The sequence below is a fragment of the Microcebus murinus genome, chromosome 21 (assembly GCF_040939455.1).
Source record: "Microcebus murinus isolate Inina chromosome 21, M.murinus_Inina_mat1.0, whole genome shotgun sequence".
In the NCBI taxonomy this organism is placed as follows: Eukaryota; Metazoa; Chordata; class Mammalia; order Primates; family Cheirogaleidae; genus Microcebus; species Microcebus murinus.
In genome coordinates, this window is record NC_134124.1 from 15,529,331 (window position 1) to 15,541,314 (window position 11,984).

Sequence of the window (11,984 nt, forward strand, 5' to 3'; positions counted from 1 at the left end):
TATTCTTCTCATGGGTAGCTCAGAGGAATTCATCAGAATGAAGAGATTTCCAGGCAGAGAGAGCAGCAGGAGCTTGCTCGGCACGTAACAGGAAGAGCTCGCGTGGCTGCAGGCTAGCGAGGCAGGGGAAGGCAGAGAAAGGAGGGCAGAGAACGTAGCAGGGCACCAAGCAGTGTAAGGCCTTGGAAGCCACCCAAGGACTTCAGCTTTTACTCTGAATGCAGTGGGAGCCAATGAAGGACATTGGTGGCATGCTTGGCTTATGGCTGTGAAGGGTCACCCTAGCTGCTCCATGGAAAATAGGCTGTAGATGCAACTCCAGGTATGCAGCCATTGTAAAATTCAGCAGAGAGATGGTGATGTCTTGAACCAGAGTGATATGGTTCAAGGGACTTAGATATTAGACATATTTTGAAGAAATAGTGTATTAGTCAAAGTTTTCCAGAGACACAGAACCAATAGGAGCTAGAGATAGAGATGAGAGAGAGAGAAATTTTAAAGGAATTAGGTTCAATTGTGAGGGTTGGCAAATCTGAAATCCACAGGGCAGGCCAGAGGGCAGGAGACTTGTAAGAGCTGGCATTGCTGTCTTCAGTCCGAATTCCAGAGAACTAGAAACTCGGGCAGGTTTCTCATGTTCCAGTGTTTTTTTTTTTTTTTGTTTTGTTTTTGAGACAGAGTCTCACTCTCTTGCTTGGGCTAGAGTGCTGTGGTGGCAGCCTCGCTCACAGCAACCTCAAACTCCTGGGCTCAAGTGATCTTCCTGTCTCAGCCTCCCAGTTAGCTGGAACTGCAGGCATGCACCACTATGCCTGGCTAATTTTTGAATTTTTAGTAGAGATGGGGTCTCACTCTTGCTCAGGCTGCTCTCAAACTCCTGAGCTCAAGCAATCCTCCCACCTCAGCCTCCCAGAGTGCTAGGATTACAGGTGTGAGCCACCACACCCAGCCCTATGTTCCAGTCTTAAGGAGAATTTCTTCCTGTTTAGGAAACTTTAATCTTTGCTCTTAAAGCCTTCAACTGATTGGATGATGCCCAACCACATAATGGGCAATAATCTGCTTTATTCAAAGTCTACTGACTCAAACATAATCACATCTAAAAAATACCTTTATGACTGGACACCATGGCCTAGCCAAGCTGACACGTAAAATTAACCACCTCAAAGAGTCCCTATGGATATACTGATATAGTGAAAGTATGAGAAAGGAAAATCCCATCAAGGGTAATTCTAAGGTCTTTTGACCTGAACAGCTGGAATAATAAATTTGATATATGTTGAAATGTTGAATAATGGAGAGGAGAAGATTTGTGGATTGAAACCAAGAGTTTGGTTTTGCAAATGTGAAATTCAAGAGTCCTTTAACCATCCAAGCAAAAATAGATGAAGAACTCTGGAGTTTGGGGTGATCTTAGAAGCTGCAGGTAAACATCTGGGAGTTGTCAGTGTGTAGAGAGTATTTAAAGTCACAAGATTGGATGCAATCTTCTAAGGGAGGAAGTGGAGGATAGAATATAGAGTATGTATCAGAAATGAGCCCTGCAAGCACACTGATCCTATTTATTTATTTATTATTTTTTATAGCCGAGGTCTCGCTCTGTCAGCCAGGCTGAAATGCAGTGGTGCAAGCATAGCTCACTGCAGCCTCAAATTCCTAGGCTCAAGCAATCCTCCTACCTCAGCCTCCTGAGTAGCTGGGTTCCTATAACAATTTTTATAGGAATAAGAAAGGAGGGGAAACCAGCAAAAGAGATTGAGGAGTGGCCAGAGGGAGGACATACATCAACAGAGTGTAGTGGTACAGAATTCAAGTGAAAAAAGTGGGTCAGGAGCAGGAGGTGACTGACTATGTCAAATGCTGCTAATAAGTGAGATGCGGACAGAGAGCTTACACCGCACATCTTGGTGGAGCAGTGGGGATAAAAGCTTGATTGAGGAATGTTCAAGAGTATATGGTAGGCCAGGCGCAGTGGCTCACACCAGTAATCCTAGCACTCTGGGAGGCCGAGGCGGGCGGATTGCTCAAGGTCAGGAGTTCGAAACCAGCCTGAGCAAGAGCAAGACCCCATCTCTACCATAAAATAGAAAGAAATTAATTGGCCAACTAATATATATAGAAAAAATTAGCTGGGCATGGTGGCGCATGCCTGTAGTCCCAGCTACTCAGGAGGCTGAGGTAGGAGGATCGCTTGAGCCCAGAAGTTTGAGGTTGCTGTGAGCTAGGCTGACGCCACGGCACTCACTCTAGCCTAGGCAACAAAGCAAGACTCTGTCTCAAAAAAAAAAAAAAGAGTATATGGTAAAAGAAAAAGTGGAGACGCAACCTACGTACCTATTCACAACCATCACTGTCGTCATTATCGCCATCAAATATCTGCTGTCCCCTTGAGAAGTGCTTGGTGCTCAGGGATTGCAAACTCACATGTCTACAAGAGCCAGGCAGCTGATGGAGGTGAATGAAGCTGGCCAGGTGACAAGTGACAGCAGAACTCAGCATCAGGGCTGGCGCAACAGCAGGGAGAGGTGTCAGTGTGGGGCACAGAAGGCACTGCCCCACCCCCGCCCCAACTAGGAAGTCGTGCTAGGCTCTGGGCAGTGAGGAACACCTGCGAGACAGGCCACGGGTGACCAGACATTCTGATTTGTCATGGAAACCAGAAATCCAGATTTCCAGTTGAAGTTTCCTAACTTTCAAATGTTTACAAATGAACTCAAACAATCTCTCAAAGCCCTGCGTGGGCCGGTGCTCCGGGGTAGACGAGCACGCGCCTGTGAATGCAATCCAGCCCGAGAGCCACCAGTTTGCCAGTTCAGAGGTAAAATTGAATGTTTTTTTCTTGAAAAAACTTACAATCTACTTGGAGTAATAATACTTGAGTACTATAATTCTAGGGGAAAACTGCAAATATCCTCTGAGGGGTTGAATTGTGTCCCCACCCAAAAAAGAGATGTTGAAGTCTTGATCCCCCATGCCTCAGAAGGTGACTTTATTCAGGAATAGAGTTGTTGTGCACGTAATTACTTAAGTCAAGATGAAGTCATGCTAGAGTATTGCAGGCCCCTGATCCAATACGACTGGCTTCCTTATTAAAATATACATACATTCATACACACCATGTGAAGAGGCAAGCACACCATGTGACAATGTAGGCAGAGATTGGAGACATGCAGCTACAAGCCAAAGAATACCAAGGATGGCCAGCGCACCCCCAGAAGCTAGCAAGAGGCAAGGAAAGATTTGACACTTCGATTTGGGACTTTTAGCCTCCAGAAATGTAAGGCAATAAATTTCTGCTGTTTTAAGCCACCAGCTGATGGTATTTTGTTAGGGCAATCATAGGAAATCGACACGGAATCTCATGAGAGATGAGAACATGTTGTGGATTCAACACATTCTTCAGTGAGCACCTGCTAAATGTTTATTGAGCACCTGCTAAATCCAGGCGTGGATCTAAGTAGTGAGGACACAGCAGTGAACAAAAAAAGAGGGAAGTCTCTCCCTCCTACAGCTTACCTTCTAACGAGGGGAGAAAGATAAGAAACATAATAAATACGTAAATGATTCAGTGTATTAGTTGGTAGGGAGTGTTATGAAAAAAAGGAATGGGCTTGCCACATGAGAGGGGCTGCAGTGTTCAAAAGGGTAGAGAGAGAAGTTGTCACTGAGAACATGACAACTGAGCAAATCAAAAGGCGCGAGGGAGGGAGCCAGGGGCAGCCAGGAGATGAGCATGCCAGGAAAAGGGAAGAGCCAGCGCAAAGGCCCGGAGGCAGAGTGTGCCTGGCACCCTAGAGGAAGAGCAAAAGAGAGTGGAACTTGAGCAGAGTGCAAAAGGAGCAGGAAGAAGAGGACACGCTCATGGGAGTAATTAAAGAGACAATAAAGAAGGGGCTATTTACAGACGTGTAGGCGGGGTTAAACCAGCAGGTATGATGAGGCACCCCTGGGCTAGGAATTACAAGAAGCCACAGACATCTCCAAGCCTGAAGCCACAAGAGGAAGGAGTGGTGAGGAGAACTCAGCAAGACTGGCTGCAGCCAGGGGCTGAGGGACAGGAGCTGCGTCTTGATAGAAGAGCATAGCCATGGCCTAGCCAAGGCCGTGAATGGATGGGAGCAGAGGAATAAATACCCCATCCTCTCTCTTCCGATCTTCCCATCAAGTGCATATGATTGGAAGCCAAAGAGGAAGGGAGCTTTGTTGGGGAAGCCTCCTGGGGGCACAGAGCAGGGTCGGGGAGAGTGGACAGCGGATTTCAAAGGACAACCAAAGACTATCGGGCACGGAGAGAGTAGCAGGCTCTGAAGTCAGAGAGGTAACAGGGGCTGGGCATGTGGCATCCACTAGACCATTTTAAGGAAGATGGCGACCCTGGGAGAGTTTTGAGCAGGAGAGTGATATGACTTACACTTCACAAGAGCCACCGCAGCCACCGTGTTGAAAATAGACCAGGGGGAGGACAGGAGCGTAGCGGGGAGACCAGTAAAGGCTGTCGCAGTGATGCACGTGTTGGGGTCAGAAAACAGCTTTCTGTTTCAAAAAGACACGTCTCTCTCAAAAGCAAAAGTTCTTCTCTGACCTCCTCCTGTCCTCCTGCCTTTCAGTCTCGTTCTTCCCTGGGGCTACGCACAGAAACCAGAATCCCTCTTCCCCAAGGCAGGTCATAAAAGCCAGAACCCCTTTTCCTGAAAGCGAGCCATCGCACCTAAAATTATTCTTTATAAAAACTGCCCATAGGGAAATTATCTGACCTACCTTGTTTGCTGTGGCTCATAAGACCCCCGTTCCAGTGAGGGTCCCGCAGGAAGGCGTGCATGCTCAGCGAGGCCAGGAAGAATCCGGACAGACAAGCCCTGCTGGGTTTCCCCACTCCGTGCATTAAATTAGATCACACTCTTTTTGTCCAATCGCATTTCTACACGGCTGTTCATAATTAGTTGAACCTAAGCATAAAATGGAAAATTCCCCCTATATCTTTGGGTTTTCACTCTGAAGACTCTGTGTACATGTTAAGTAAATTTCTCCTATGAGTCAATCTGCTTCTTGTCAGTGATTTTTTTTTTCCAGCAAACTTTAGGGGTCCAGGGGCCTTGGTCCCTAACCCAAGCAAGAGCAGAGTATGGCTGGACTAGGGTGTCCACCCGCAGGAAAACAAAACTGAGGCAAACTTAATGTAAGTAGAGAGGTTATTTGGACCAAATGTGAGGCCTTCGACCCATGAGCACAGATTCGAATCGCCCGGAAAATGCGCTCAGATGAACAGCACTTAGAAATGAGCTTTTAAAGGAACAGAAGGGGCAGTTCCTAAGTTGTTTACCAAGAATTTATATTAAACATAATACAAGCTATTGATTGGCTAGCCACTGTTCTTTGCGTCACAAAATTCAGGAACACAAAGATAAAGAGCAAGGCAGCCAATCAGGGACAAAATGCCTTTAAACAATTGGGTCCCCCCCCCCCCCCCCGCCCCCAGCGTGGGGGCTGGTGAAGGGCTGCAACTGCAGTCCCGTAGTCATGACTCTGGGCCTGACTGCTCTGAGCTATTTTTCCTCTCTCGAGGGTCGTGCTCAATCAAATGAAATTTGGCCCGAGGATGCCTCCTACTTGAGCCCTTATGTAACACACTGTAACCTAACTCAGTACCTAAACTAACTAAGAGCCTAACTTCGGAGTATACTTTGGTGGTAAGTAGCTGAGTCTCAGCCAATCACAGCATGCCCTCTCCAAGGGTCAGCTGAGGAATGGGCAGTAGCCGCTCTAGAAAAGCGGGTGTGGCTGCTGACCAGGGCAGAGGTCACCCAGCTGCTGGCTCTGGCTCACCCAGGAAACTAACTGCTCCTTCCAAAGCACCAGCTCCCGTTTCTCGTCTCCTACAGCAAACCTGGGTCAAGAGCAAAAGACCAAAGCCTTATCCTGGAAGATTAGCACTGAAGGTGCCCTTGAACGGGTAATGTGTCCACTACTCTACTTCTGTCTCCTCCGAACCCATTTTAAGGATGGGGAAACTGAAGACCTTGCAGGCTACGTCATGTGTCCTACATTTTCTTGGAATGTTTGTGACAAATCCTACACTAGAACTCAAATCCCAGGATGCTTAGTTCGGCATGCTCCCACAAAACACGCCAGTGCCAAATCAGTTCATATTTTAAAATCTGGTTCTTGGACGGGTGTTGGTAATCCCAGCACTTTGGAAGGGGGAAGCAGGAGGATCACTTGAGACCAGGAGTGTGAGATCAGCCTGGGCAACATAGTGAGATCCCATCTCTCCATAAATAAATAAATAAATATAAGATTTGGTCCTCTAGTGAGAAGGCTAGGGTAGGATCCTGTGTGTGTGTTTGCCAAGTTCATGATGGAATCCCAAGACTAACACTTTCAAGCACTCCCAGGGAAAGGAATTTCTCCTGAGTTCAGCTTATCTTTCCGGGAAATTCAGATTTTAGGCATCTGACCCAGGAAACAGGATGGGTAGGAGGAGCCCTTCTGTCCAGTGGGTCCTGCTCAGGTGTCTTTCCGGGAGATCCGCTTGCACCTGGGCACCGAGAGGCCTGTGCAAGGCGGCCTCCAGCAGCTTCACTAGAAACAAGGAGAAATGGCAGGAACTTCAATGTCCATCAATACAGGAGGGACGGTTCAACAGTTAAAAAGAATGAAGTAGATCTCCATAGAGTCAAGGAAAGATCCCAAAGACATATTATTACACAAAGAAGAAGAAGAAGGAAGAGGAGAAGGAGAAGAAAAAGAAACTGGTGGTACAATATAGACAGTATGATGCCATTTGTGTAAAAAAAAAAAAAAAAATCCAACCATGTGTCTGTGTGTGTGTGTGTGTGTGTGTGTGTGTGTGTGTGTGTAGAAAAAGCATCACCTCAGCCTGACGATGTCAATGCATTTATTCCCTCCACGAATGTGCACCGAGTGTCCTCTCCACGCCGGCACTGTGCTGGGGGAGTCCAGCAGTGAGCAGAGCAGGCGTCTTCCCTGCCCTCTCCCAGCTGGGTAAGGGAGCAGACATGGTACAGGGGGGCAGAGGTAATATGGGAGGTAAGGGGAAATTTTTAATTTTATTATATGAACTTCTGTGTTATCAGAAGTTTTTCAACTCAATTGTTTCATGATGGTGATCATTATAAATACAAAAATACACGAATGCACCCCAACCAGCGAAGCAGCCCTGCCCACTCAGTGCCTGAACCAACACAGTGCCCCACGCCCGGGAAACAGAGCTTTCTGGCCTAGGGGAGCAGCCGTGACCCTGACACCCAAGTCCATGCAGCACTCTTTCCCCCAGGGACCAAGAGTACCGGCCCAGTGAAGAAATCGGGCCTGAGCCAGCAGAGCAGCTGGGCCCCCCACAGCGTGACTCGGCCTGGTATCTCGTTCCCCAGCATCAGGGCATCAATGCAGGAGAGCAGCTGTGACCAAGCATTCAAGCCTGCAGGCTCCCTGGCCCTTTGGGACCCAGATCCCAGCCCCCCCCCCCCAGCAGCTGCACCCTCTAGCACCTGAGCCGATGTGGTCCCTAACCCCTAGGGAGACAGAGCCTTGGCTGTGCCTGAAAAGGACTCAAAGTGACAATGTTTTTAAAGGAAACTCAGCAAGATACAAGAGAATAGAGACAGACAATTCAATGGAATTCAGAGAAAAACTCATGACCCAAATAAGAAATTCAACAAAGAGATAAATATCATTTAAAAAGAACCAAATAGAAATCTTGGAGCTATTTCAAAATATTTAAAAAAAAATAATACAATTGAGAGCTTCAACAGAAGACTAGATCAAGCAGAAGAATTTCTGAACTTGAAGACAGGTCTTCTGAAATAACCCAGTCAGAGGGGGAAAAAAGAAAAGAGAATGGGAAAGAGTGAAGAAAGCTTGTTGGACACCATTAAGTGAACAGATGTTTTTATTTTGAGCTTCAGAAGTAGAAAAGATGAAAAAGGCACACAGAGTTTATTTAATGAAATAATTGCTGAAAGCTTCATAAGTCTTGGGAGAGATATAGACATCTAGATGCATGAATCTCAAAAGTCATCAAACAGGTTCAACCCAAAGAGGTCTTCACCAAGACACATTATAATCAAAATTTTAAAAGTCACACACAAAGAGAATTTTTTTTTTTTTTTTTTTTTTTTGGAGACAGAGTCTCGCTTTGTTGCCCAGGCTAGAGTGAGTGCCGTGGCGTCAGCCTAGCTCACAGCAACCTCAAACTCCTGGGCTTGAGTGATCCTTCTGCCTCAGCCTCCCAAGTAGCTGGGACTACAGGCATGCGCCACCATGCCCGGCTAATTTTTTATATATATATCAGTTAGCCAATTAATTTCTTTCTATTTATAGTAGAGACGGGGTCTCGCTCTTGCTCAGGCTGGTTTTGAACTCCTGACCTTGAGCAATCCGCCCGCCTCGGCCTCCCAAGAGCTAGGATTACAGGCGTGAGCCACAGCGCCCGGCCCAAAGAGAATTTTAAAAGCAGCAAGAGAAAGGTAGCAAGTGACATAAAGGAAATTTCCATTAGACTATCAATGAATGTCTCAGCAGTAATCTTGCAGGTCAGGAGAAAATGGGATGATATATTCAAAGTGCTGAAAGTAAAAAACTGCCAGCCAAGAAAACTATACCAGCTAAGTCATCCTTCATAAATGAAGGAGAAATAGTCTTTCCCACATCACTACTGTAATGGTGGTATGTAAATCTTTCAAATCTCTAGTATGAATAAATAACAACTTAATAGTTGTTAAGGAGTACACAATATAAAAAGTTGTAAATTTTGAAGCAACAATATAAATTGGGGGGAAGTATAAAAGTCTGGGGTAGGCCGGGTTTGGTGACTCACGTCTGTAACCTTACCACTCTGGGAGGCCAGCGTGGGAGGATTGCTTGAAGTCAGGAGTTCAAGACCAGCCTGAGCAAGAGTAAGACCCTGTCTCTACAAAAAAAATATATAGAAAAATTAGCCAGCTATGGTGGCAAGCACCCATAGATAGTCCCAGCTCCTGGGGAGACTGAGGCAGGAGGATCACTTAAGCTCAGGGGTTTGAGGTTGCACTGAGCTATGATAATAGCACAGCACGCTGGCCCCAGCAACAGAGGGAGACTATGTCTCAAAATAAAATAAAATAAAACAAAAATTAAAGTCTAGGTTATTTCTACGCAACTGAAGTTAAGGTGTAACTGAAGTTGGCGTGCAGGACTGATTTAACACATAAAAACCAATCAACATGGTAAATCACATTAACAGAATGAAAGAGAAAAACCACATGATCATCTTAATTGATGCAGAAAAAGCAATTTGACAAAGTTCAGCATATTTTCTTGACAAACACCTTTACCAGTTTAGGTGTAGAAGGTATATAAGGAAAAGTATAAAAGGAAAGTTCCTCAACATAATAAAAGCCATTTATGAAAAACCCACAGCTAACATCATAATATCAGTCAGGAACAACCAAAAGCTTTTCCACTGAGTTCCAGTACAAGTCAGGGATGCCCACTTGTATTCAACATGGTACTGGAAGTCTTAGAGAGCAGCCAGATAAGAAGAAGAAAGTAAAAGCCCCCAGATCACAAAGGAAAAAGTGAAATTATCTTTATTTTCAGATGACATGATCCTATATGTGGAAACGCCAAAGATTCTACACAGGAAAAAAAAAAAAAACAGTGTAACTAATAAATAAATTCAGTGAAGTTCAGAATACAAAATCAACATACAAAAATCAGTAACATGTCTATACACAAATACAGACCTAGCCAAAAAAAGAAATTAAGAAAATAATCCCATTTACAATAGCATCAAAAAATAAAATAAAATACTTAGGAATCAATTTAACTAAGGAGGTAAAAGCTCTGTACACTGAAAACAGCTTCACTATAGGAACCATTTTACTATCAATATGTATTCCATAACATCATGTTGTAAACCTCAAATATACACAATAAAATTTATTTTTAAAAAAATATGTAAGAAAAAAGAAGGTGAAAAGAGAAGAGGAGAAGGAGGAGAAATTCATATGTAAGCATGACGTATTGGGGTGCTCGTGGAGGGGGTGTCAGGGGCGTGTCCTAGGCTGTTATACTCTTGACCTGACTTGAGTGATGGTCTCTCATACTGAGCATCACAGGAGACATCAATGCCCAATGCCAAATACAACGTCCACAGCATCTTGGAAGGAAGAAGAAGCAAAATCAAGAAACATCTTCCGTAAGAGGCACATTGCAGTAACTAAAGGTCCCTCAACCCCCCAGTTTCTTGATGGTCTTCATAGAGTGCTGCCTGTAGTTGGTTCCAGCACCATGGAGGAGGCAATTTTTAGTGCCAAGATCTTCTGGGGCAGATGTCATGCGAACAGCTGCTTTACTTCCCATGAATTTGGCCACCCTCCAGATATGGCCTCCATGCGCTCCTCTCCCTGATCAAGTGCCCCCATCTGCCCAGCGATCTGTCTGGAAGGTGCCCCTCTTACTGGGTGGGAGCCCTGGGGAATAGCAGAGTAAGCCTCTTCTCTTCTTGAAGACGCCACACCTAACAGAGAGCAGACTGCAGAGTTACGTGGATTACGCAGAAAGACACACCCTTCCCGCCCTAGCAGCTCCCAGTCCTTGGGCTTGTCTCCTCTGGGCAGAGGAATTGGCTAGACAAGCCATGGTTCAATAGGGTAACAGAAATCTTAACCACCACTAGGATGTGTTTTCATCTCTCAGTGGTCACTTGGGGCATTAGATTTGTGGCCAAAAGACCTGATTTCAAATCCAGGCTCTGCCAGTTTCCAGTTGTATGCTCTTTGGCATATTTTCCTCTTTTGTAAATTATATTTCCTCCTTTGTGAATAGCAACAATAATAACAATTAAATGGAGATAACAAAAAAAGTGCTACCTCCCAAAATGGTTGTGAGGATTTGAAAAGGTGTTTTTACTTGCACAAATCCTGTAAATGCATGTGTGTGTGTGTGTGTGTGCACATGCACACGTGTACACAATCACTGCTCTGCCTGAGGCATGTTCTTCAAGCATCTTGCAGGACGATGAGGAGGAAGGGGATCTGGAGGAGTAGAACACGCCAAGCAGTCACGACAGAGACAGAATCCAACCAGAAAGCACACACGGACATCATCCAAGTCAAGCCAGATCCATCTGTCCTCAGAGATAATCAGAAAGACTCCTTTCCGAGCTCTGGCATTCAAAACTGTGAGACAACAAATTTGTGTTGTTTTAAGCACTAAGTTCATGGCGGTCTATTACGGCAGCTGTAGCATATGAATATACCCGGGAGCTGGTAAAGGGTGGATTCTGATCCTGAGCGGGGCTGGGCAGGGGCAGAAGCTGTGTGTCTATAACTGGAGCTGCCCATGGTGCCTGTGCCGCTCGCTGGTCTGCGGACCACACTGTGAGCAGCAAAGCTACACGCGACTCCCCCTGCAGCCCTTCCTTCACCACCCAGAGCCTCCAGCTAGTGTGGGACAGGAGCGGTGACCCTGCAGAGCCCTTAGTTCCTTACCTTTGCGTGCCCAGCATCTCTCTTGCTGAAATCAGCATGGACCTCTCATCAGCCTCACCTGTAATGCCACCCCTCCTGAGAGGTACCCGCTTTATTCCCTGCCGCTGCCCCCGTTTATTTACTTCACAGATTGTAATGATAAATCTGTGTTTTTGTCTGTCTGCTGTCCCCCTCCTCGTGTTTCTGCCCCTGCCCCACTGTGCAGGAAGTGTCTGGCACGGAATAGGCACTTCCATGTAAATGAACGAATAAGTGGACAAAAGAATGAAGGAATGCCGTAGGTTTTTGTTTTTGTTGTTTTTGGTTTTTTTTGCAAATAAAATGTGTGCCCCAATCTCTCGCACTCTTGTGTTTGTACAATTGGATTGTTTTTAAGCTGCATAATCCAAAAGTTTACATTGATCCAAGGAGCTTTATCTTCTCAGCCTGGGCCCCATGTTCCAAGCAGATGAAATCAATGTGAAATTGATCCTTCCCATTCATGTTCAAGCT